This window comes from Ambystoma mexicanum, chromosome 7q, assembly GCF_040938575.1.
Source record: "Ambystoma mexicanum isolate Mex_15411 chromosome 7q, UKY_AmexF1_1, whole genome shotgun sequence".
In the NCBI taxonomy this organism is placed as follows: Eukaryota; Metazoa; Chordata; class Amphibia; order Caudata; family Ambystomatidae; genus Ambystoma; species Ambystoma mexicanum.
This window is the reverse complement of record NC_090941.1, coordinates 262,024,022-262,045,807: the sequence shown is the minus strand read 5'-3', so window position 1 is coordinate 262,045,807 and position 21,786 is coordinate 262,024,022.

Here is a 21,786-nt window from a genome sequence, read left to right as displayed (position 1 = left end):
GAAGTCCAAACTTGTTCTGAAATGGAATAAGCTAGACAGCATGTCAATAAAGGTGTATGTGCTGTTTTATTTGGTTTAGGAATGACATCTTTTAACAATGCAAATATCATGTTGGATGGTGTAAATATTTTCCGAGGAGATGCAATGCATTTGACTGATGGCGGAAATCCGATTTTTCTTTTTGAATATCCAAAATGCACTGACATTTTTTGTGAACTTGTGAAATATGTTGTGAAGTATTCTTTAAGTAGTTGTAGTAAATAAAAAACAGAAACAGAAAAATAATTAGAAGTCATTTTTGAAAGTTAGAAAAAAAAATCAGTAGAACATTTGTTTGTGCGGTATATAACAACATTTTGAAAGTTCTTATAAGAGCCACCATTTTGAACGGGAAAAAAAGTTGATTTGAATTCCCCCACTCCATGGCTGTCTTTTTCCAGATGTCTGCGGAATTTCGTACTGTCCGCAGACTGTGCAGACTGCAAAAGGTCCTGTGATTTGTATTTTTAGTTTGATTTTTTAACTGATAAAGGTGGGTCCTAAAGGAACCTTTTTTTTGTCTTTCTGGCTTTTATATTTTTGGGGGATTTTGTTTCTTAGTAGTAGAGGAGAGGAGGTAAGGTGGGGCAGGGAAGGCATGGAAGGGGCACAAACCACATACACAGAGGGGCAGGTGGACAGGGGAAGATGTTGAGTGTGCCTTGAATCTAAGGTAGGTGACATTGTTTCTTGTACTCCTTGAGCGCAGCTTCGAAAGCCCTCTGAAGCTCCTCCCCTCTGCAGAGTGGTGTGTCACAATACAAACAGAATATTGTGACTTTCAAAAGGTAAGGGTCAACACTGTTCTGAATTTCATGCAAAGCAGTCGGTGAGACTCTCTGCCCCACAGGAGCAGCTTGTGTGGTGGTAGGAGTGGTTGAGATAGATGGGGTAGAGGAAGATAACCTACTTATCCCTGAGAAAGGAATAGTCTTAGAGCATCTGTGGTGTCACATGGAGGTGGTCACAAAAGGGTACTGCCCAGGTTGTCCGCGTTTGAGTATGACCCTGCACTCAATGCATTTAACCTTGGCAGCCCGAGCTTTTGGAACACACCTAATGGTTTTAAAGAATTGCCACACCCACAATTCTCTCTGGGTGCTGGAGGTGGGAACTTCCTTTACCAGATATTTTGACCTCATCTTCCTTTTCCTTGTCATCCTCCTCAGCATCATTGCACTTGTTCCTCTGTCCAGGGCCTCCATGTGGTGACGGTGGTTGCCCCAGGGTATGTGGGATGGTCATGACAGATGCCATTCTTGAACTCCTTGAAGTCTCCTGGAAGTATCTCTCAAAACATGCTCTCTTCTGGTCTGCCAGATTGAGAATGACTAAAAGTAATGAGTAGGTCCATTCAGAGGAACCGTTGTGGACCTCACGACTGGATGCGGACTACCAAGTAGAAAATAGACGTTGAAATAAGTTGACAGGGCTCTGGAAGGAAAGACTTTCAACTTGAAACATCCCAGATTGGCCAAAAATTCAGTTTCAAACCGTCTGCAGTCACTGACACTCTCCGTTGACACGTTGGCATGCCCCACGAGTGTGTTAGCATGATGATGTCCATGGAGTGTCCATGGTTGCGGCGGGTGTCCGCGGACATCAGCAGACGGGAGACGCTGGGCGCATGTGTGGGGATGTCACAAACTGGTGCATTGTCTGTGGACTAATTTAAAATGCGGCATGTAGGAAGGACATGTAAGGACAGGATGTGATGTCCGTGGATGCCCCATTGCACAATAGACCCTCTGAATGGTTGAGATGTTTGCAGACTATTGATTGGGGTTTCAAAAAAGAAATACACATGTATTACACAATAATACAAGATATTTATAGTTGAACCAATAAATGTATCTATGAAAGGGATAGGCTATTAGAATGGGAAACATAAATGGAAGGGTTTGGAATTTTAATAAAGTCATCATCTGGGAAGGAAGGGGGGAGGGAGGCAAAGAGGGAGGAAGGGAGGGAGGGAGGGAGAGATGTTTCATCAAACCTACTTTGACTTATGTTTTGTGAACTTGATTGGGGTGAGTGCTAGGGGCAAGGGGTAGAGTAGAAGAGTGATAATCAACATTGTGTAATACAATAATTTTGAACATAATTTTTTAATAACCTTAAAGTCATTGTGAAGTTCATCTGATTTTGATTCTGTACAGTTCGGGTTTGGGATTGGATTTCTGGTTTTTGGGATTCTGTTTCATTAATCTGTGGTGTAGTTTATTCATGTAAATTATGTACTATCTGAAAAGAAGAAATTATTATTTCAATAAGCTCTCCATAAATCATAATATTTGTTTATATTTTTTTAATTGAAATATGTGTTGTTTACCATTAGAGATTTTATCTCCACTCATTTCTTATTTGGGAAAGATTTCTTCTAGCAACAAAGTTTGTTTTCTTTTCCTTTCAAAATAAGAAATTGTGATATTTGTTTATGTGAAACGTTTATACAATGAATGGTAATAATATCTTTGGTTAAGTTGCTCAACATATAGAGAAAGTACTTTTTTGGTAGCTTATAACTTTAGCATCGATTGACTAATGGTTACCAATGTCTGCAGAGAGGCAAATGCTGACTGGATGTTTGATAATATGAGGTGCATCATAATTTTAGAAATGTTCGCCATATTGAATGGGTGGGTCATAGCCTTTGTCCGTGGATAGCACAGTGAGGAAAAGAAGTCCGGAAAATATATTTGGAGTTATTTTGAGGATGAAGAAGAGCCTGGAAAGGATGGGGAATTGAACAAAATTGATATATAGCTATTTTCATAAATGAGAAAGTTGTGCAGATGCTGCCGTGTCTGCCGTTCATTTTTTTGTCCAGGAACACTTTTGGGATTGGGGGGAAGGGGGCTCTGGGTGAGTCTTGTTATTTGAAGGTGTACTGAACATACTTGTTATATAGTTTAATTCTGTTGTGGTGGTTGTGGCCATTGGCCAGATTCTTGGGTGCTGATGTTAGGCCGTGCCCCCAGGAATTTGGCCATTGCATACATCGGGTCTAGTAATATATGTATAGTTATTATAGGTACTATAAGGCTAGTATACCATATTTGTAATATGGTCAAGTGACATCATTGAAGTGTACATGGTATTTATGATAGTAGGACAATTGAGGATAGTGTTCCTTGATGTCTCCTCTGAATTTGACATTGTCAACCATTCTATCTATAGTAAACGGTTAGATGATACCTTTGGCATCATGGACCGGGCACTGTACTGGCTGACCTGTTTTCCTCACTAACCAGCCTTCCCAGGTGCAACTGGGCCATTTCTACTTCACCACCACACTCTCTAGCTGCAGAGTACCCCAGGGTTTTATCCTATCATTGTTGTTCTTCAATATCTATCTCATCCCTCTGGTTCACCTGATCTCCCTTTTCTCTTCTCATTTCCAGTGTTATGTTGATAGCACTCAACTTTCTTTGAAACTTCCCTATACTAATTTATTCTCCAGTTTTTTATTCTTGATTGTCTGACCATCAGCCAGGCATTGAGTGTGGCTAACAATCTCTGTTAAATGCCAGCAAGATGGAGAACATTCTTATTGAGACACCTGGGCCCTGTTTTCCTCCTACTCTCTGGCCGCCCTCTTTGGGACCTCTACTCTCACCAACCTGTGAGCCAAAAACCTAGGGGTAATATTTGAGTCCTCTCCTTGACTCCTTACATTTCAAAGCTTGTAAAAAAGGCCCACTATCAGCTTCACCTCCTTACAGGCATTCTACCATAAGACCCTTTCCCCCCATTAGCTCAACATATCTAGAACCCTGGTCTTCTCTAGGCTGGATTACTGCCAAAGCCCCTTTCTTAACCTCCCCATTTGATGTCTATGCCCCATTTGGCTAATCCAGAATAGGGCTGCAAGTCTAATCATTGGCCTCAAACCAAGGGATTGTATTGCTGCAGCAGTAAAATGTGTACATTGGCTCCTAGTGGCTGCAAGGATGAAAATCAAGATTTTCTGTACAATTTACAAGGCTTTATGGGGACTCGGACCACACTATCTACAAGTTTGTCTTGATAAATACTCCCCTGCTAAAGCCCCCTCTCTTCTAAGTTCAATTCTTTGCTTGTGAAACACTGTTGGAAACAGAGAGCGGGAGACATGTCTATCTCTTGGGCTGGTTCATCTCTTTGAACAGCCTTCCTGCTCCTCTTAGACTTCAGCTGGACTTCCTCAAGTTCTGGAAACATCTATAAACTCTTCTTTTCCCTTCTTGTTTCCCTCAATCCCTTCCCTGCTAACTCACACCACTACCACTGAGACTGGTGGCCTGGTCACTTGTGAACCTGACAGGTTGCAGGCCCTATATCTAGACATCACCAGCACACCTCCTCCACCTTCAGCACTGCCCTTGCGGGTCTACTGCCTGGTGGCTTTGTACCCTACCCTTGGGACTCCTCTCCCATAGCAGTTAGCTAGTGGCCTCTCACCTTAGAATCCATTGGCATTTTCCTTCTAGGCTCCTATCAGCTCTTTGCCATCCCTACTTCCCCTTCCATTCATGCACTTCTCTTACTGCACAATGCATATGTGCATTTTTAGCAGCAGTGTGTACCATTTTATTTGTATAAGTAAGGGAAATGCAAATGCAAAAGATTTCAAGACCATTGTTAAGTGGCAATTGGTGTGTGGAAGTTTACTATGTGGATAGGGTTATAGTTAGCGTTTTTGGAAGTGATTGGTGGATATATGTGTGACTATTCGAAAGAAGGCAATTAGGGAGTGTTACAAACATAACAGCAAAAAGGGTAGAAAGGCTGTCCTGTGCGATTGTGTTCACGTGCAATCCAGGTCTTTTAATAATGCATGGCCTAAAAAATGAACTGCAGAGACTGCGGATAATCATGAAGGTCCATGGATTATGGTCCTTATTGTAAATTAGAGAAATGTATTTGGGACTGAAAATTTAGCTTTTTGGTTTACAATTGTCCATTATTTCCATTAGCAAACTACACACTGCTAATGGAAATGTTGGAGAATCTTATTGAGTCTAACTACTTTACTGAAAAAGTCTATAAGATTATTTTTTTAAGTTTTTTTTACTGTGAAAGGTGGTTTCTAAAGGAACATTTTTGATGTTTCTTATTGTGTATTCTTTTTTGCAGGAAAGGGCAGGAATTAAGGTGGGGGAGAGGAATGAGGCAAGGGGCACCAACCACGGATATGGAGGGATAGGGGAAGATGTTGGGCGTGTGTTACATCTAAGGTCTCTCATTAGCTAAACAAGTAAATGCTATGGCCTCATCTACGGCCTATACATGTAAACTAATCAGGTCAGCCAAACCATTCCTCTCAACAAGCAGCTGCAGGACACTGGCGAGAGCCCTTGTGCTGTCGAAGTTAGACTACTGCAGCGCCCTATACATCGGAGACAACAAACACATCATTAAGAAAATACAGATACTCCAAAATAACGCCTTAAGAGCTGCTTTGGCAATATCCGAAAGAGACAGCAAATCCACAGCTAGGAGACATGCTAACTGGCTCTCCACAAAAGATAAGATTACCCTCAAAACTGCCTCATTAATGTTCAAATGTCTCAATAACACCGCACCTCGCTACTTGACGGAAAGGTTCAATAGGAAACAACCCACCCGACCAATTAGAGTAGCTTACACTAATTACTTGACAGTCCCAACGAGTAACACTTGGTGGCAATAGCTTCCCTGTCAACGCTGCTCAACTGTGAAACTCTCTTCCACCTCTCCTCAGGCTAGATCAAACCTATCCACAATTCAGAAAAAATACTATCAACTGGCTAAAAACTAATGCTATCTACCCATAGGTTCCTCGGGCACTCTATCATCCTAAGTAACTACCTTTGAATACTGTGCCCTCCCATGTATAGTCCAGCTACATCACTCCTGTACATATACCTATGTTATATTTTCCTGTATATTAATGTACAAACTGTGTAATCTTGTAAATTGCTATATTCTTTTATCTGCTACCATGTAAACTTGTAAATTGCTATATTTTTTCTGTAACCATGTAAGCGTAAAGTATTCTTTTCGTCATGCCCTATTACCTCCGGGTGTGGTGCGCGTTACAAATAAATAAACAAAAAAACAAACAAGGTAGGGGGCAGTGTTTCCCATGCTCCTTTATTACAGCCTCGAAAGCACTTCAAAACAGCTCCCCCATGCAGAGTGGTGTGTTGCAGTATATACAGAGTACTGTTGTCTTGGAAATATATGGATCAACAGCCTCTTTTATGGCTCGCAAGGTAGCTGGTGGCAGTAGCGGCTGAGGAAGATGAGGTAGAGGAAGACAGCCTACTACTTTCTGAGAAAGAAACAGCCTTTCTCAAAGTACCTGGGAGGTGTGAGTGGGTGTGGCGGCATATGGAGGCGGTATCAAAAGAGTACTGCCCATGTTTTCCATGACGGAGTATAATTCCACACTCAATGCATTCAAGATGGGTAGCCGGATCCTTTGGTACACCTCGTACCTGGACCCATTTGCAAAGCACAGACCTGTTTGCAAACACGTTATCATGCTTCATGCACGCCTACGGTCATGTGACGCTGTTCAGGAAGTCACCAGTGACGTCAGACGGTTGTGAACATCGTCAAAGAAAAACAGTGTAAAAAGTTGTAGAAAGTTAATAGAAGTGTTTAGAATGTGCTTTTGGAGGGGAGTTGGTTCCTGGTTACCTTAAACAGACTACAGCTACAAAATTGGTTCAGAAGTCCCGGGCTTTAGAGGCAGCGGTTAGAAGCAGCGGCACCGGGGTCACCATGCCTACCTAGTAGAGCCACATCATTGGTTTTCCCCCCTCCCCACACCAGGAAAAAATTGTGCTTTTGGAGGGGAGTTGGTTCCTGGTTACCTTAAACAGACTATAGCTACCACAATTCCTTGAGACCTATTGAGACAAATTTGAAACACCTGAAAAGACAGCCTCCCTGATGATTGTTAGAGACATGAAAGCGCTTGGAGGAGAACAGCAACTTGAAATGCAGCAGGTATCTAACACTGGGAACCAGAGTGCCCGCCTCACCCACCCTCTGTTTTTCTACAAAACTGGTTCAGAAGTCCCGGGCTTTAGAGGCAGCGGTTAGAAGCAGCGGCACCGGGGTCACCATGCCCTGCCTCGGAGAGCCACATCATTGATTTTCCCCCCTCCCCACACCAGGAAAAAATTGTGCTTTTGGAGGGAAGGTGGTTCCTGGTTACCTTAAACAGACTACAGCTACCACAATTTCTTGAGACCTACTGAGACAAATTTGAAACACCTGAAAAGACAACCTCCCTGATGATTGTTAGAGACATGAAAGCGCTTGGAGGAGAACAGCAACTTGAAATGCAGCAGGTATCTAACACTGGGAACCAGAGTGCACGCCTCACCCACCCTCTGTTTTTCTACAAAATTGTTTAGAATGTTAGTAGAAGGTGGGGCATGTCACAGCTTTTACTTGAAACCTTATAAATTGACTGAAAATAATGATAAATCAGGGGTTAGTATGATCTTAGGAATTTGTAGCAAACTAAGTGCGGTCTGGTATAAACCTTTGAAATTCAGTGAAAAAACTTTGTTTAAAGGGACTTTATGGTTAAGTTGCACTAATAAAAACCTGTTTTTTATTTTTATTTATTGTATATGGTTTCCAAAAGAAACCTTTACAATTACATTCCATAAGAGAAGAAAAGAACATTAAAATGCATATATACATACATTACAATAATTTGATTAAATATACAATACAACCCCAGGATCCTTCTTCTTAAAGTAGAAAACATAAAACAAGCCAATAAAATCAGTGCAAGATTAAAACCAGTACAACAATTCCAAGTCATACTTCCCTCTCCGTGCAAAAAATATCAATAGGATATCAAATTTATATACATCTACTGTACAATCCATGGTATAAAAGGATTCAAAATTCATCATACAAGTAGATCATAGAGAAGGCACATACAAATGTAATGATTTAATAAAGCACACCACTGCAAGTCCATCTATGGTTTTAGAAATAGAGAGACAATGAGACCAAATAAGATTTTCTGCCGCAAAAAGTCCCAGAGTAATGAATCTGCCTAAAGGTAGTGCCCTAAGATCTTTCAATGCTACACAGTCTAAAAGAAAATGACGGGCAGATTCAATAACCCCAGGGTTGTGACAGAAATGGCATGTAAGATTCAAGTCACTAATCTCCTTCCTTCTTTGTAAAACTTCCTTAGTAGGCAAAATATTCCATCTAAGTTTCAGGAGTAGTGAACGATAGTGGTGGTTAGGGAATTGTGTCAAAATAAAAGACAAGCAGCCTCTCTTCTTATGATCAAATTGCAAACCGCAAAGGGATGGATAAGTGTGTAATTTTTCCAGCGTATCATTCCAGTCACAGCAGAAAAGGAGCTCTTTCACTTTGTTCGGATTGGACAACAACATGTCCCTATTGGTAGACAGATCTAATAGCGTCTTGTCACAGAGGTCCCTAAATGTTAAAAGAAATGTGTTTCGGTCTAGGGATATGATATGATATGATATGATATGATATGGCGTTTATAACGCGCCTCTACACAGGTGTTTCAAGGCGTGACGAGGCAAGTGGGGGAACAGAGGGAGGACAGACAACGATCCTACTAGGCCAGGTGTCATTCAGATCGCGTAAGTGCATGGTAAGGTGGGAAGGAGAAGTGCGCGGGGGGAAGGGATAGGGGAAAGTGCAGTACATCGGAAAGCGGAATAAATAAGATAAATAAGACAAATAAAACAGCCAGCTAGTGGCAAGTGCAAGGAAGTGCAGACATACGTTCTGGTAGGGGGACTGAAGGGAAACAGAACAAAAAAAGAAATGGTCCCCAAGTGCAGGGGTTGCCAGGGAAGCAGTGCAGGTGGGCAATTGATGGGGCCAGGGCCAGAGATCAGAAAGGGTGGCCAGGTAACCAGTACAGTTTCAATCAGGAATTCAGCAGGGGAGGGGTGGGGAGAAAGCAGAAGCAAAGAGAAAGGTTTTGAGGTGTTTCCAGAACTGGAGATGGTTCTCCTCGAGTTTCAGGGAGGCAGCAAGGCTGTTCCAGAGAGAGGCCCCTGCCGAAGAGAGTGATCTGCCACCAACTCGTTGCTTCGAGAAGCGACTGACCCTGAGGGAGTTGGAGGCAGAGGAGCGAAGAGCTTGAGAAGGAAGATATTTAGGGAGAGAGAGTTGAAGGTACTGCGGCCCCAGACCTCAGAAGGCCGTGTGTACAATGCAGAGGGTTTTAAACTTAATCCTTGCAGCCACTGGGAGCTAGTGCAGAGATTTCAGTCCTGGAGATATACAATCCCTGGGCTTGAGGCCAAGGACAAGTCTTGCAGTCCAAATCTGGATAACTTGTAGAGGGCAGAGAGTGGAGGCAGGCAGATTTAGATAGAAGCTGTTACAGTAGTCCAGCTTAGAGAGGACTAGGGCTCTGGAGACAGAGAGCTTCTGGGGGAAGGAGAGGAAATTAATAATACCTCTAAGGAGGTGCAGCTGGTGGTGTGACTTCTTAGAGATGTCAGAGATGTGAGGGGAGAAGGAGAGTGCAGAGTCGAAGATGACCCCGATGTTTTTAGCCTTGCAGGCGCGAGTGGGAGGAGGGCCAAGAGAGGCCAGCCAGAGAGATGTAGGGAAGGAGGGAGTGGGTGTGCCGATGAGTAGAATCTCAGTCTTACTGGCATTAAGGCAAAGGTCGTTGGTGGCACACCATTCCTGGATGGCAGACAGACAGTCAGAGATGAGGGAAGGAGAGGAGGAGGAGGCCGAGGGTAGCCTGAAAATGAGCTTGGTATCATCCACATAGCACTGAAAGTTGGGACAGAGAGCGGTGATGTGGTGGGCAAGGAGTGCCAGGTATTGGTTGAACAGCCAGGGAGAGAGGTTAGATCCCTGGGGGACACCACAGGCAGAGAAAAAGATGTCGGAGAGGAAGGACCCAAGTTGGACCTGGGAGGGTCGGTCGGAGAGGAAAGAAGTCAGCCACACCAGAGCCTGGCCAGTGATACCCAGGTTATCACAGAGACAGTTGAGCAGGATGGCATGGTTGACATTGTCAAAGGCAGAAGAGAGATCAAGCAAGATAAGAACGCAAGGGGTGTTGGAGTCGAGGTTGGAGAGCAGGTCTTCACGGATGTTCAGGAGAGCAGATTCCATGCTTCTGGCAGCTCTGAAGCCAGACTGATGGTCATGAAGACAGTCAACAGATTCAGTGTGGCGATTGAGCTGGGAGATGGCCAGTTTCTCCAGGAGCTTGCCCAGGAAGGGAGTGATGGAGATTGGGCGATAGTTAGCCGGGCAGGAGGGGTAGGCAGAGGGTTTCTTAAGAAGAGTGTGCACAAGAGAGTGCTTCAGGGGGAAGGGAAGACACCAGTGGCGAAGGAGTGGATCCCTGTGAGAAGAGAGTCTTACCCACATCATCATAGAATGTGTCATGTTTAGGACGAAGCAGGGCCGAAAAAAGTGCAAGAGCCCTCCAAAGGATTCTGGCTCGCATAGAAACTAAACCCAATTCAAACCTAATAGCCGCTATCGGGACACAATTGGGCAAATTCATGACCTTTCTCCAAAAGAAGCCCTCAAGGGTGTCCCAAAAGGTCAAGAGAACCAAAAATTGTAGTTCCATTCCATATATTAACTTCGGAATCACCTTTCCCTTGAAGAAATCTACCACTGGCTTAAAAGAGAACCTGCCATATTTGTTGTCTAACTTAATGGACTGTGAGAGAAGCAGAAGTACTTTATGTCTAAGTGACCGTCTTAATTCAGTGACCAATGGTTGGGCCAAAATAAGGAATCCTAGATAGACAATTTAATGTGCTCTCATAATGTTTTCACCGCCAATTTTGCATACTTGTTTATTCCCTTTTTTACCCTTAGAAAAGACCATCGAGCAGGTTTTACTCGGGTTGATTTTTAACCCATTAAGTGTAGAGAATTCTTCAAACTTGCATATGAGTCTTTGCAAGCCCACTTTGGTCTGATCAAAGAGAAGGAAATCATCAGCATATGCCAACCAAGAGAGCCTGAGATCCCCCAATTTTGCGTTCACCAAGCCTGCATTTCTGAGAAACTCCCCTACATCTGCCAAATACAGAATAAAAAGGCATGTAGCTAAGGAACAACCCTGTCTAACCCCAATACATGTCCTTATTCTTCAAGAGAGGGTTCCCTCTAGATCAATCCTAATATGGACCCCCGAGTTCTCATACATTGCCATAATTAGGTTGAGAAGACCTGCCGGGATCACCCACTTAGATAATTATGCCCAGAGCCATGACCTAATTACCAAATCAAATGCATTTGACTAATCGATTGAGGCAACATAAAGGGTACCGCCAAATTTTCCCCATGTAGTGCTTTGTAAGGCAATTAGAATAAAGCCATTAAGGTTAGTTGAATGGCTAACCCTGAAGCCTGTTTGTTGTTTCGGAAGGATATGGTTTTCCTTAAGCCAGACATTGAGATGAGAAAGAAGCATGCACGCAAAATGCTTACAGTCCGCATCAATAAGAGAGATTGGTTTGTAATAATTGACCAAAGATTGTTGACCTCTCTTAAAAATGGGAAAAATGTGGGCAGTCTGCCAACTAGTTGGAACATTACAAGTATTTACTACATCTTGAAATAGCAGACACAGAAGTTTTGCACATGATTTCTGAGTCTGCTTTCAATGTATTGTTCGTAAGGCCATTAGGACCAGAGGCCCTGGATTTCTTAACTTTGGCAATGAACCCTATAATTGTCTCATAATCAATGACGGGCTCCCAGCTAACATTAGATGCATCCTCCCTAGTTGTACAAAGTTGTAGCCACTCTTCCCCTGTAGCAAAAAGTTTGGTATAATGGTCTACACATTGAACCTCCGGAATGGCATTCAATTGGTCAACAACCGCATCTTGGTCTTGGGCTGAAAGGATGGCCTAGAACACCCTAAGATCTCTTTTTACCAGGACTCTTAACATAAGCTCTGCATCATTTCTGCAGCAAACTAAATTTTCTAGATTTGCAGTAATTTTTATATTTTTGACGAATGGATTTAATTTTTGCTTTTTTGTTATCCCAATCCATGTCAAGCAATTGGACTTCTGTAATAAGTTTCCAAGTATGGGCCTTTTCATTGACCAACTCCTGATCAAACATATGGACATAAGATCTTTTAGGGTTACCCTTCCTGAGTGAGTCATAGATACTACTGTGGAGAGCATTCAGGAAAGTGTCAAAGTGTAAGGTGTTGAAAACCACTTGTTTCCACAAAAGTGAAGTATGATTGAATGAAGAAATAAGTTTACAATTGAGGAGATTAATATTGGCCGATGACCAGCGTACCCCGATCCCTTGTCCCACAGTGTTAAGCTGTTGTGGTCCCCCTGAGGGCAATAGCTTCATGGGAAAGAGAGATAGAAATGTAACCAACAAAGACCCATGGTCACTCCATGGGTTGAAAGAAACCTGAACCTCAGATGAGAGAGAAGACAGGAAATGGTCTGCAAAGACATAGTCTATAGTAGACGATGATAAACCTCTATGCCATGTAGGACAGAGCGAGAGAGTAGAATCGTAGGAGCCATTAAGACAAATTAAAACCACTGATTGCAGAGCGAGATTCCAGAGTCAGCCCCAGGCAAGTTTCTGACCTCTCCGTCTATCATCCTCTAAAACCAGTCCCAAATCACCATAATTGACCTCTGATGATATAGAAAAGTCAGAGTTAAGGTCTCCAGCCAGGATCACTTTCCACCTGGGATGGAGTGATCTCCATGCGAGGACCATATCCATGAAACTTTCCAAAAAGGGCTCAAGGGCAGCAATACCTTTGTGCCATTAGATGTTAATTAAAAAAAGGTTAACCAGGCCATCTCCAAAAGTGGACTGCAAAACCAAAATATCAAATGGTGTGTCCAGAAGAACCTCATTTGTAAGGCCAAGAGAAGCTCTTATTTCAATGAGAAGGCCCCCTGAAGCCCTCCCTCCCAGACTAGATTTAGCATTTTGAGAATACATTTCAAAGCCATAAATGAAGGGGGGGAGCAGCTAAGTTTCCTGTAGAAAGAAACACTCAGAGCCGCTGATCATAGCTACTGTATCAGGATTAGTAAAAAGATGAAGACTCCCCCTCAAATTCAGAGATAAAAAAGTGAAATTGTTAGGGGCCATAAAATTAGTTGCTGGGCTAAGACTCTTAAGGGAATGTTCATTTCCACAGGCCAGAGGTAACTTGGGCCCAGTTTCTGGCATCACCATTGATTCTGGGCGTAAACTACCTCCGTTGAGGCTGCAGAGCCGTTTCCGGGTGATACACCATTGTGAGATTTCCCCTATATTCTTCAGCCCCTCCATATTTATCGGAGAGCTGATTAGATTGTAGCAAACTTACATCAAAACCAAGCTGCATTAGGCCCTCTTTTTGGCCCATTATTAAGTCCAATGCCACCCTTCATTTCAAAACAATACTGCTCAAATCTACACGTTCTTTAGAGGGAACGAAAATCCTTTCCATGTCATATCTAGAGATAAGAGAAAGAGGTGTGCATTGATGAAAAATGTTCAGGATGTTTGCATGGTTCAAACAAATAGGCATATCCTGACCCCAAAGACTAGTAAGTTGCAGGGTCTCCAAAGAGTCTTTATCCCCCAATGGTGGGAGTAGTGAGTCAGCTATACATTTAGTAAATTGACTTAAAGAGTCAACTTCTAGATCAGTACCCCTTGCATCCCTTAGGATGGTCATATTTTGGGGTACGTGGGGCCCTACAGGTAATCTTTTGTGACTATTGAAAGAGGTCCTATTTTGGAATACATGGGGCCCAACAGGAAATCTTTCATGACCACTGAGAGAACCCCCTATTGATGGCTTTAAATGGACGGGATTAAGAAAATTAGGAACATAGAGATCCCCCACTGATCTAAATCCCATAACATGTTCCCCTGAAATGGAATCTGCAGAAGCCAGGTGACTCTCGGGAGGGCAGAATGATTGACCATCTGTAATGGAGGAACAAATTGTGGAGGCCGTAGTCTGAAATGAACCTGAGGTTGGATTAGCGTCCACCACGGTGGGGGATTTTGTTCTATAGAGATCCTGAAATAATTGTTTCACCATATCAAGATTGACCAGGGTCGCAGATATGGGAGTAATAGTAGGCACAGGATGAATAGGGTTTAAACCAGGTAGCAAGTCACCAGAGATATTTAAGGGTTCTGCAACTGAGGAAGAAGCCACAGAATTGCATTCAGTTTGAGGGTTCAGAGTAACAAGAGCACTATTATTTGTAGGCTCAGGAAGGGTTGGAACTATTTTTGGTTTACAAATGGTGTGGGTTTCCTTAGCCAAACAGCATTCCCCGCAACGACAGGGGGAGTTTTGTCATTCTGGACAGTATTAACTGCCAATGATTCGATCTGACTGCCTACAGCTAAAGTAGTAGATAATAAAATAGTCCCGGCGGAGGCAGGAGCAGCAGTGAGTACGGCAATTGGAGATACTGCTGCTTCCACCGGGATATTAACCCCCTTAGAAGGGCTAATAGTAGTTACACACGGGGAAACACTTGGCAAAACCAGATTTTTTAAAAATGGATTAGTAAATGAATTTTTTTTTCATATTTTTCTGGTTTTTAGTTTTCTTTGTTTGTAGGGTAGATTTTTTTTTACCTATATGTACAAAGCCCTTTAAGTGTACTATTTCTTTAATGAGGTAAATATAGTCAGAAGACTTCTCCAAATTGGAATGAGGTTTAGGGTCTAAGGAGGGAGCAACAATATCTCCCTTGTGTAGTTTATCGGTTTCTAATGTAATAGATTCACAGGCAAGCACGGGAAGAATAGGACCAGAGGAATTAACAGCCAACCCATCTGGGACATTTCCCAAGGGGGGAATGATAATCGCCTTTGCAGGATTAATTGGTAGTTTTGCACCTAAGGCGTGATCCAAGTGGAATCCCTCATCCTTCCGAGACAGGGTAGGGAAGGTTTGAGCACATATTCCACTCTCTGGGCAGAATGAGACGATTGTAGATGGAATCTTCTTAGAATATTACCCCGAGGCGTTAGCCCTATCAACATTAGGGTCATTCTTATCTGACAGCCCTTCCATAATAGGTTGGTTTAGCAGAGCAGAATCCGGGCACTGTTTAATTATAGAAGGGTTATCTTCCTTAATAATGTTTACCAACTCTTCAAACCTATCAAGACCCTCCAACCTGGTGTAGATTTCAGAGAGTAAAAGAGAGTGTGATCTAACCTCTGCCTAAATATTGTCATAGAGGCTAACAAAGGAGCTTAAGACCATATTCAGGGCCGAGACTGTAGGTTGAGTCAGTCTTATTCTATCATCAGCCTCTTTGAGGGTATGGTGCAGTATAGACTCACTGGCATGTTCCTTTTTCATATCTGCAACTAGACCCCTTTCTCTAAGCCAGGTTTGCTTCTCTGTATACTCATCAATGAAATTAGTGAGTTCAGAGGGAGAACCCATGTAAGAGGCATCACAAGTTTGTTGGCTTACATTATTAGGATTAGTAGAATTAGGTTACAACTCGCTCTCAGCTATTGCTTTATCTGCACATTCGATAATACTAATATCATCAATATCATTGTCTGTGGGATCATCAGTCTCTAGTTTCTTTGCTACATCCGCCAAGTGCAGATTATCCAGAGTAGCCAGTGTCAATGCTGAGTGCAAAGGTTTAATAAGGGTACTAGTCGCTGTTTTTTCCCAAAATAGTTAGAGATTTTTTTCCCTTGAATTGGTTTACCTATAGTGCCCATATTAGGTTTTATTTTGGGATTGTAAATCAACGGTTTCATAAGTGGTGTTTTACAAACTGTGGATTTCATTGTAGGAGTGTCGGCTTTACCAGCAGAATTAACAGAAAGGTTCACCTGAATAGAAGAGGTATGATTAACAACCCCACCAGAAGAGGACACCTCCCCAGATAGATTGGTGGGGGAATAGTGTGATTATTGTTACCCTCTAGTAAGGAAGATTGTGGAGCAATAACCCCATTAGGGGCAACAGAAGGTTCTACAAAATTTGAACCAGAACCATCCAGCATAGAGCCAGATAGAAGCAGCTTCGTTTGTGGCAGAATCAGATCAGATGGATAGTATTCACCATATTATTGTTCGAATAGTCAGAACAGGTCCTCGCCCTTAATGAGCTGCCACCATTCTCCCAATTCAAAGCTATAGTAGCTGCTAGACAATCTTCCTGAGCATCAATGGAGATATTCTGTTTTCCATTGAAGGTGCAACTATTATTGGCTGGAGTGTGTGGAGTGATGCCCATCATGTTAAATACCTCACTCCTATCTTGACAGTGAATTTGAGCATGGACCGTGCTTTTCAAAAAAGTAGAGTCCAAAGAGCCAACCACTGGCGTATGAGGAAGCTTACCCAGAGAGATAGGACAGGAATTCAAAGGAGGGGAAACTTTTTCGGAGCGGGAGAGGGAACCAACACAGCAGGTTGGATGGAATCCAGAGAAGCCTCCATAACTGACTGACTCTTAAGGCCCTTACGTGTCATCCAAAAGAGAGGGCTATGCTTACGGAATCAGGACCCAGAGAGCAAAGAAAATAGGAGCAAGGCAACTCTCTAAGTAGCAGAGGGTTAAAGCTTCAAAACTAGTTGTTTAAAATCAATATCATAGAATACAATTTGAAAGAATGGTACCAGAATATTTGTGATGATACACAGAAATAAAATGCACTGAGTAGAAGTGGTAGCTGAGATAAGTCAAAAGGTATAAATCAATAAAACTACCACTAATACACATAAAAAAAACACACACGTATGAATCCTACCATAAAATCAGGAAATACCTAGGGAGAGATATGTCATAGAACAATATCATTTAAGTAATGTGATAGAGAGCTCATAGTGGAAAAAAGTCCCATAAATCTGCCGATGTCCAAAAATGTCTCAAGTCACAGGGTAAGGAACGCCCGACAGCTTAGGGAGCTGCCAGACTCCGGCTCTCCCCCCTTACCCTAGTGACGAGTATAAGTTAGAGCGTATAGTAAGGCAGCCTGAGACCCTGGCCTAAGGTACTCACAAAGTCACTTTTAGTGAGTGAAATAGCCGTTACACAGGGACACAGGTCACAGCCAAACAGCTAAACAGAAGTGCCAGCCCTTACTGCCTCCAGGGCTTAACGCCACAAGGGTGGTTTGGCCGGCAATTAATGCTGGCTAGATATCATGTGATCCGTCACATGACCGCAATGCGATCCGCCTCCTCCAGGAAGCAAATGGAGCTGCAAGAGCTCTGCTCGCAGTGCTGCTGTTAGGATATGCAGCTATAGGCAAGAGTGAACGTTCACCAGGTAAAAGCACTCCTTCACAAGTTCACAGGACACCTGTTAAATTCAGTGAAAAATCATTGTTAAATGAACACTCTGGTTAGAAGTACAACCGAAAACCCAGAGAAATTTGCCAGTTATGGCAAGCTAAGCAACCATAACTCACGCCACCACTGTGCACTGCTAAAACTAACACCCAGGACATCAAAGATGACATCACAAATGTCATTGATGATATCACGGATAACATCACATATCTAGGCAACTTGTTTTGTTAACTGACATATTTAGGCCAGGTGTTTTATTGACTGACAGTCAGAATATGAACATTCCAAAGATGCTATATATCTAGATGTTAACCTTCTCATCTGTTCTTAAAGTACTTTCCTTAGGGTTTGGTCGCAGCTCATGGTGCACATACACAGGCGGCAACAAGCAGGCCTGAAACACATAATTCATGTGTATACATGAAGATTAACGTTATGTTATTGGCATTTTCTGGTGATGTTGTTTCTTTCTTCCTTACTTTGGTTTCCCTGTATGTGCCTGTGATTTGTATACATTGTGGGTCTTCATGTGTGTTGTTTGTAAACAAGTGTGTATTAAGTCCTGAATTGTAAGCTATTAATTCCATGTTTAACATTACTCCACACTATGATAAGGTATGCCGCCGGGGTGGCCTGCCGCCTGGTCCAAAGGCACTACAGACACTCCATCTGTGCCAGGAAAACAGCCCACATTCAGGCACAGGTTTCTGGTGCATCCAATAACACAGCTGAATTTTTCAAGATGTGCAGGGAACTAGTCAACCCCTCCTCAATCTCCTCCTTCCCTTCTCCTTCCCAGGCCTTTTGCAATGCACTGGCCTCACACTTTGCCTCCAAAACCCAGGACATCTTAACCACCTTTGCAACTTTCCCTCACAACCCATCTGACACTCCCTCACTTTCATCCCCCTCCTCTGCCCTCCTTCTCCTCCTTCAACCCGGTTGTATGGATGGTATCATTATACACATCCATACAACACGAGGATGGCATCAAGGCGTGTGAAAACTTTTTGCAAACACGCTCTCTCAACTACCTCGACCATTCTACTATGATCCTAGAAATGATAAGATTCTGTTTAAAGAATATTGTTTTCCTCTTCAACAATGAACAAATCCAGGGCACCGCAATGGGCACCACATTTGCCCCATCATATGCAAATCTTTTGATGGGGAAATGGGAAAAAACTGTAGTATTGGCCGAAGAAAATTAGACCTTCAGTGACAAAATTATATTGTGGTTATGCTACATTGACGACTTATTCATTGTATGGGATGGCACAGCTCAATCTTGGAAAGAGTTTGTCAAACTACTCAATGTTAATTAATTGAATCTGCAATTTACCGAACAACACAGCAAACAATCTATCGTCTTTTTAGATGTGAAGGTCAAAATCACTGATCAAAAAATTGGGTGTGAATTACATCGCAAAATAACGGGAGCTAACATCCCACTCCAGGCAAATAGCGCACACCAAAAAAGCCTTTTATGGAGCATTCCATATGGAGAATTCATCCGCATTAGAAGAAATTGCAGTGATGTCAAAGACTTTGATCTAGCCAGTAAGATCACGGCTCAGAACCTTTTGAAACAGAAGTATCCAAAACAGGTGATTGAAAGATCCTACCTGAAGCCCAGAGATATGGATCGACAAACCCTCTTGACGACATCTCAATCTAATCTTCAGGATAGCACAAGTAATGATACCACCAGGTTAATATTAACATTTGGAAGCCATTCATCCATCATAAGAAACATCATCACAAAGTACTGGAAGGTCCTTACAGTTGATAAAGACCTTGGCGACTTGCTTAATGAACATCCAGACATTACTTTTCGTAAGAGTGTGGCCATTAAAGATTTAGTGGTACAAAGCTATATGGCTTCTGAAAAGACATCTACAAGCAGTAACTGGCTTGCAGGCTGACAAAAAGGCTTTTACAAATGTCACAAATGTAAAGCATGTAAATATGTGTCCAACTGCAAGAGTTATACTCATCCAATTCTGCTGACAGAAGTACAGATCATAAGCAAAATTACCTGTGAATCGGAATTTGTGATTTAAGTCCTGAAGTGCCCATGCTTAAAATGGTACGTGGGCAGCACCAGCACCAAGTGCAAATTAAAAATACATATCTTGCAACACATCAGAGCAATCGTCAATAAGGACCACGCATATCCCATGTGATGTCATCAATGACATTTGTGATGTCATCTTTGATGTCCCGGGTGTTAGTCTTAGCAGTGCACGGTGGTGGCGCGAGTTATGGTTGCTTAGCTTACCATAACTGGCGAATTTCAAGGGTTTTTCGCTTTTACTTGGAACCATAACGTCCCTTTAACAAAGTTTTTCTCACTGAATTTCATAGGTTTTTAGTAGCGCAACTTAACCATAACGTCCCTTTAACAAAGTTTTTTTCACTGAATTTCATAGGTTTTTATAGCGCAACTTAACCATAACGTCCCTTTAACAAAGTTTTTTTCACTGAATTTCATAGGTTTTTAGTAGCGCAACTTAACCATAACGTCCCTTTAACAAAGTTTTTTCACGGAATTTCATAGGTTTTTAGTAGCAAAACTTAACAATAATGACTTTCACTTTATATACAGGTCATATGGAACGGACTAGATCTCTTCTTATGAACTTGAGGTCCGCGAAATGATTTAATGTTCGCGGACATGTTCGGAGAACAGTACCACTACCTAAAAACTTTGGGGGGGGTTATGTTTGATTGTTATATCATAATATAAGAACATTTAACAAATTCAAAAAGCAGCACACAAACACATTATATATAGTAATAGATAAGAAATGTAACCCATATATGTAACACACTAACCATTCATTTAAATACAATATGTTCTGAAATGGAATATACCACAAGAACATAAATTGGCTTCCAACATAATTACCTCACAGACACAACAGAACTGAGAACAAGACCAGACCCACTGAATACATAGGACTTATCTTACCAGAAATAGTAAGTGTACTACATGTTACTCATATATTTATAAACTTTCTGTATTAGATTAAAAAATATATTATCTTTTCTTTTTTTTTCCCACAGAAATGTCTAGTACTCTGGAATGGCTAGAGGACAATTTCCCACATGAAGAAATGTCACAAGATAGTGAAACTAATGGTAAACACTTTATAATATAAACCATTTAAATATTATTATTTTGTATACATTTAACATATATATATTTTTTTTATACAGTGCATAACAAAATAGAAACTACCTCTGAAGATGCTGTTATGGAAAACACGCTTGACAACATAAAAGAAAAAATTGATTTACTTTTGACCAATTTTAATAATTTAAAAACTTTTGTTGAAGATCATTTTAAAACAAAAATGTCATACCATTGCCCCACATGTACGTGTCTCTCCTCACCATATCCCAGCCAATTATCCCCAAACCCTCTCCATAATCCAAAACGTTTTGATGAGATTTCCATCCCTTCCTCACCTAATACCAATCATGTTGAAACCCCAAATTCTCCTGTTTTTGTTTCTGTTTCTGCCTCACCTTCTCTGTCATAAATTATTAATATATGTTAAATAAAGTTTAATTTTTATATCGTATTGTGAACAGTTTCCGTTTTTTTTTAAAAAAACAATAAAAGTGTCCGCGGACAGTGCGAGTGTTCTGAAATGTTCGTACATAAACGAAAATGGAGGTGTCCTAAAGAACACCACACCTGTTTGTACTGTTCGCTAGCAAGTTCAAACTGTTCTAAGAACACACGTGGTGTCCTGAAATGTTCGTAAAGAAACAAAAATTAAAGTGTTCTAAAGAACACTATATCTGTCCTTAATGTTCGCTATCAACTTAAAACTGTCCTAAGAACACAATTGCTGTCCTGAAATGTTCCTAAATACACGAAAATGATGTGTCATAAACAACAGTACAACTGTTCGTAGTGTTCGCTACCCAATTGAAACTGTTCTAAGAACACAATTGGTGTCCTAAATGTTCCTACATAAACTAAATTACACGTGTCCTGAAGAACACTATATCTGTCCTTACTGTTCGATACCAAGTTTAAACTGTTCTAAGAACACACGCGGTGTCCTGAAATATTCGTTTCACGTGTGACGCACTTTTAATTACTTCAGAACCCGAACAGTGTCCGTAGGACATCAATGCGCATGCGCTAACCAATCTCCGTGCACTTGGTGTCCTGCGGACAGGCGCTTCCTTTGAAGACTAGTTCGCAAACAGATCATATGACCGCGCCCACGCTCATCGTATGTCCTGAAATGCGGACACTGTTCGTGTCCCCGAACAATTTAAAAGTACATTTTCAGTTAATCCATAATATTTTTCAATAAAATCTCACCATGCCACAAGTCCCACATAGCAATCTTGACTTTCTATATACGTTTTGAAACTTTCCAAGCCTTTTTTTGTGTT